The following is a 6,434-nucleotide window of genomic DNA, read 5'->3' on the forward strand; positions in this document are numbered from 1 at the left end:
TCTTCATTCAGTGGCTGCTAGCTCATACGGTTTCGAATGGAGACGTCAAAATTCGCCGTTCCAGAAAACCTGACCGAATATCTGCTGACGAAGGCCATTTGATGCAGTCAAAAGCTCAGAGCAAGCTGCTAAGCAGACCTTGAGTGAAGATTGTAAAGGTTGTTCTGTCGCCTGTGTTTTCCAAGGTAAAGAATGAATCGAGAAGTACAATTTTTAAAACCGTTTTCATGCAGAACCAACAGCAGCATTTAATACATAATGTCAATTTGCAGCTGGCTGATGTGAATCTGTTTCGAGTATTTAGCCACTATATTGTGGCACAATCCATCAGTTTTATCTTTGAAATGTGAACATCGTGAACTGGCTCCTGCTACAAGAAAAGTTTTCAAATGTAGAAGCAATTTGGACTTATCTGAAAATGCTTCACAGGTGTTAACTGCTGCGAAGATTAGTGTGAAGGACTATAAAAGTCACACAAAAAAAACCCCACTCCCGCAATCTGTAATTTGTTTTGTCAAGTATGCAACACTGGCACCAGGTGGTCATGCGTCAGAATTACTTCCTGTCTGTTGCAGATTTTAAATATGCAGAAGAGAAGACTCAGTAAAAGCAAAGAGGAAGAAAGACATCACTTTTTAGTGTCAGTGTTGCAGATCTATAAAGACATCTTTTGCATTCCAGTCAAATGACGCATCTGCTGGTTTAATTATAGGTAGAATGTGGCGTCACATGCTTGTTCTGTTGTAATAAAACACAGACATTCAATGTGACACAATCTGGAAAATGATCATCCATGAGTAGAAGGCTCTTCATGTTTCACATTGATGTCATATCAGGGATAAAAATGACAAATAGGGACATAATGCATTTACTGCAGGTGTATTCAGGACAGTAAATCTGAGAAAAAAATAAACTGATGGGCTATAATTTTGCGAAGGGCTGTTTGTTATGCACATCAACCATTTACAGATAAGATAAGATTTCAAACCTTGTTTTCATGCAGAAAAAACCACAGATAATACCAGCAACCAAACAGATTTAAATATGTGATTATTCATTATCTTTAGCATCATAACAACCGAAATCAAGCATTGCTCTGTGCTCTGTTCCCATTATCCCCGGCCTGACTGCAGTCTGCACTCTGCTCACAAGCCCAATCATTTAAAGTATATCCACTCCTGCCTCTTAATTCGATTTTTTAAACAATTACAACTTAATATTCACATCACACACTGACTTAATATGCTATTTGAGACAAGAACTGTGACAAATTCTCTGAAAAATCGTGTTTTTCTAGGCTGATGGTTTGTAAAAATCTCACATTGATTTGGGGTTTAGTTAAAAATGTCAATTCATGGATTCCAAAGCCATATAATTGTAGACCTCATTATCTCAATTAGTATAATCACTTGGATTAAACTGCCAGCATGTGTCACATCCTATAAAAGTCTGTTTCGACCAAAAATAAAATCCAGGAATTACTGAATGCAGTTTTAATTCTTCAGGAAAGAGCAGCCGGACATTATCATCCCCAAAGGACCAATTGTCCTACAGCCTGCAATAAAGTCATAAAAAACAACACATAAAAGAAAATCATTAAACCACACAGTAAAAGATATTAGTAACCTTGTTTGAAACATCAAAAGCATCAGAGATCATATCAATCACCTTCTATTTGTAAGTCATCTGCTACAAGCCGTCACTGTAAAAACTGTGTAAATAAATCACATTGTTTCACCAGGTGGACAAGGAATCGTCTGCACTGCAGAAAACAGATGTCAGTTTCTTTGAACTCTTAATTAAATTCAATGAATAGACCCAGTGGATGTGCAGTGTATTGATTTATAAAGATAGAGGAAAATGTGCTAGGGAGGCGCCTGGTGGAGTAAATCCCAGAATGTTAACTCCTCAACCCCGTCAGTATATCAATGCTCTTTGGAGTGTCAGATCTTTCAGGGCTTAGCAAGATTCTTTTTCTGAGTGGCAGCAAGCTGGTGACTGATTCTGATCGCTTTTGCAAGCAAGGAACTTATGCTTGTGGCTTCAAGTCCAAAGACACATTCATGTGTTTCTTACCATTTGTGCTATCGATAAGAGGGAGAATATTTTCTGATGTCCACGCACGTAACATCTTGTGGTGGTGTTGCTTGCAACCTTTTCAGCGCTCAAAGAAGGCATCCGGCATCACTACAAGCGCAGCATAAAACGCGGCGCAGCATGTGATAACTTCTGTCGTGCCGTGCTCCTCTGTTCAGGAAAGCCTTTGCAGCAGAGCTGTAACAGTCTTCTCACCGATACGGGCAAACAGCTGATGTGAGATTGATCCTCCTGTGTTCCTTCCATAGGCTGTCATTATGTCTTTCAATCTTTCATGGTCACATCAGCCTCAACTCATCAAAGCCGTGCCATCAGCGTTCTTGGGCAGAAAGCAGGAAAACAGATAGAAGCATGATCTTATATGAAAGCACATCCTTCAGGAGGATGGATCCACCTATAACTAGACAAGAAAGAAAGTTTCAATAAAAGTGGGTCATCCACACATTCTTAAATGTTTACAAAGCAAAATAGTATTCTAGCTTGTATAATCGTACCATTAGTTCATATTTAGTATTGTTTGCCTGCTGGAGACTAAATATTCACTTATTAGTCAAGACTTTATAGCCACTTATGGAGTTGTGATTTTTTTTTCTGACATATTGATTAAAAAAAATCTAAATCCACAAATGAATATTGAGATATTGTGTTGTGATTGTAATTACATTTGAACGAACACATCTATATGCATTCCATCTAAAGAAATGCTCTGTACTTTGGTTCCAGCGCTGTGGGAGGGTGATAGGTTACGTTAGGGATTCTTGTACTGTGGTGCTTTTGCAGTATGTCACTTTGATGGTAATCTGGGAAAAAACTGCTCTTGAAGCTTGATTTAAATGATTTGTCCTTTTAGCAGCTGGCGAGTCTCACATCTTATCAAGGTTCACTTAGGCTGGGCGAAGGGGCTGTAAATTTTATGAAGTTCAAATGAATCTACACCCATAAAAGACTGCCTGAAGAGCAGGTTTGACCTTTTAGCAAAGCTCAACATGGACACCAACTGGACAAGAGGAGCGTTGCATCCTAAAAACAAAAAAACAAAACAAGCTGAATGTTTGACTAACCTTGGCTGACTTTATTCACTTCATTTTCTGAGCTCACAGGATTGTTGATTTAAATTTGACAAAACATAGAAATGTGTAATCCTGTGGGTAATGATAAGAATTATTATTAAATGAAACCATAATGTAATGTAAAATGAATGCCAGGTTAGAGAAATCCAAGCAAATCTGAGCATCTATCTACAGTGGATAAATGGTGATATCATTATGAAGGGATTATCAGTGTTATCTTAGCGCTACACTGTAATCAGCGTCGTCTTTGTGTTCTAGATAATTGTTCTTTACTAAAGTCTCTTCCCATCCCTGAAAAATCAGCACTCTGCTGATTCAGCACAAAATAGTGCTCTTGTATATTTACTCAAAGACAGACAAAGTACTGCTTCATTTCCACTTATTTTCTTTTTTTTTTTTTTTTGGAACAGACTCACAACGTGGCTACATTCAGAAGAGAGCATAGCATATTTTCTTGTTATTGCATAGTGCCTGGATGCAGCTCGGTATGCACGAGGGGCCTGTGGACCATCAGTGGTAGAAGAACGGCACAGCTGGCTCAGTGATTTGCCTGATGCAGTCGATCCCTGTTATTCTCAAAATCAGCCTGTACCCTTCAAGGGGATGGGAAGTCGCTGCATTTGTGGCACCTGTTCAGACTTGTGTACATCCACATACACACAGTCACTGTTTCTGTTTGTGTGATTTCATTTCATGACCTGCCGCAACAAAATAGAAATACCATGCATAATTTCAGCCTCAAAAGCTCAATATTACATCCCTTTGGTTTGCTCCCAGAGCAGATGGCAACGGCAGCATGTAGGTCTCTGTTGGTCTCTGTGAGGTGATGTTGTCTGGATGCAGTTTCACTGTAATAGAAGCCAGAAATAAGCTTTTTCACATTTTCAGTCTGTTGTATACATGAAAACTATTTAGATCTCTGAGTTTGACTGTAAAGATTACTGATCTGCTCTTTGTAATGGACTTTTCTGCATTAGAGAGTTGAGCATTCACCATATTTACAGAACATTCCTGCGTGATAAAGCGTTTTTAATCATTTAAAACTCTTTATCTTTCTGATAGGGTATGCCAATTTTCTTTACCTTTGGGGTTTTTTTCATCATCACAGGAAAGGAAACCTGCTCTAAGGCAAAGTCCTGCATCGTATCTCAGGATAATATTAAAACACTGAAAAAACTACAATGTGCATCAAGACTTAGAGGTTGGAATAGAAATGACACACTTAATCACATGTGCTGTGTCTGTATTCATCTTCTTATTCATAATGTTCTGCCTGGTCTCACAAATAATGTGGAGAAGTCTTAGTAGGAAGCTGCGTTAATAAACCTTCACTTGTGTCACAGTTTAATAACGCTGACGTGATTCTCTTAATATGCATGCAGCTGTTGCATGAGGAGTGTAAATTAAAACACAAAACAAAAATGAAATTTACACAAACTCGTCTAGCAGTAAAAGAAAGGATCACTTCAAAACAAGTGATGCCGATCTTCAGCAGACGAAGCGTGAAAATTAAGGAAAGCAAATTTGCTTGTCGTTGTCAAGGACTGCAATAAAAGTGAATGTTCCTCTGGGGCCACAGATGGGTGCAGATATACTCCAAACGCAACATAATTATTTATATATGAGGCTGTGAAATGATGGAAGTGAAACCAGCAAGCTGATAACAAGTGATAGCTACATAGAACAAGAAAAAGTTCCATGTGTAGAATAGCAAGTAAAAAATAGTGAACTGTGACTGTAGTGTTGTTTGTGATGCATAAATATCAGTGTGCATATGAGTAGTATGAATGTGCACGGGCAAAACAATGTACAATTGCAACGCACAGAGCTGCCATTTACATGCAATTCGTGCTGATCGAAGAAACAGGGTGCCAAAAGCAGGTAATTACAATAAGATAGAGTAAAAAGTAAAGTGTAAAATCGACGGATTAGGAGGTTGCTTGGGTCCTGCTTGGTCAGGATTAGGTTTAAACTGGAGTCACGAGATAGCAAACTTCAAATTCATCCATTTGAAATGAGGTGTGGGTGGAGTTCTTTGAGAAAAAACACATTTTAAATTAGCTAGCCGCATCGATCGAAAACTGCTAATTGGTTTAAATATGAAAAGGGTTGCATAAGTGTTTCGTCAGTCCATATTAGACCAAATTGTCATATAATGGAGATGAGTTAGAGAGTCCAGAGGCAGATCATGCAGCTGGTTAGCATCTCTGTTCATGAGTCCTCACACACAACATCACTGAACAGGTGGGTAAAAAAACAAGGAAAAGACACATTACTGCACATATGAACTTTGATTGATCAATTAAGGTTGAATTGTTTGGGAAGAACGCACAGCTCCACATATGGGTGTAAAAGGGCCACATAAAACATCATCCCACTGTGAAATATGTGGAGGGAACATCCTGATTTCAGGCTTTTCATTCAGTTTTATTCACAACCTTTCATCAGAGTTACCTGGTGTGCATAGCCTAAAAAATCTCAGTCCTGAGCTCATCTCCATCCCCACTGAAAATGCCTAAACATACCTTTGCTTTAATAGACTCCACAAGTTAATAGCACTGTTAATGAGAAAAAGGTAAAGGAGAAGACGTGCAATTTAACAGACTGCATTGCATCATTGAGCAGCTGTCGCTAAGTGTTTCGACACCTGCCACTAATTATCACAATGCTGCACCTTAATGACAATCGCAGTGAAAGCTCAGTTATCATTATCAACATGAGAAATGACCGATGATTAATTAGTGGCTCATACTGAAGCAGATTTACAAAGAGTCCAGTTCTGGATAAAATGAGCATAATGAAACACCGATTGAGCATTTTGAAGGGACATCTTGGGTAATAAGATTATACCCAGACTACCTGAGGGCAACAGCTCTCTTCACACACATTTGAAAGGCTTTATGCCAGACCATGGAATCCACAGTGTGTCTTTATTCCTATTGACTGTGAGCCAGATGGGCTGTAGCACCACAAGACGATGTGCACCCAACATAACACACTCTGCTGACCTTTTCCAGCAAGCACACCGAAAATACAGATTGTCTCTGGTGGCGTCGCAGGCACAATAACACGGCGATAAACTAAAACTGCAGAATGTCTCCAAATTTTGGAATGAAGCGACTTCAATTATGCATTACATCTGCTGTAATGTTCATGTAAAAAAAAGCGGAATGGGGTTGGTTAAGCGTCCCTCTTGGGACTACAGTGGCCGTGGTAGATTTAAGTACTACAAACAAAAAGGTCAGGAGGTGGCTAAATCCTCACTCT

This window comes from Acanthochromis polyacanthus, chromosome 3, assembly GCF_021347895.1.
Source record: "Acanthochromis polyacanthus isolate Apoly-LR-REF ecotype Palm Island chromosome 3, KAUST_Apoly_ChrSc, whole genome shotgun sequence".
Taxonomy (NCBI): domain Eukaryota; kingdom Metazoa; phylum Chordata; class Actinopteri; family Pomacentridae; genus Acanthochromis; species Acanthochromis polyacanthus.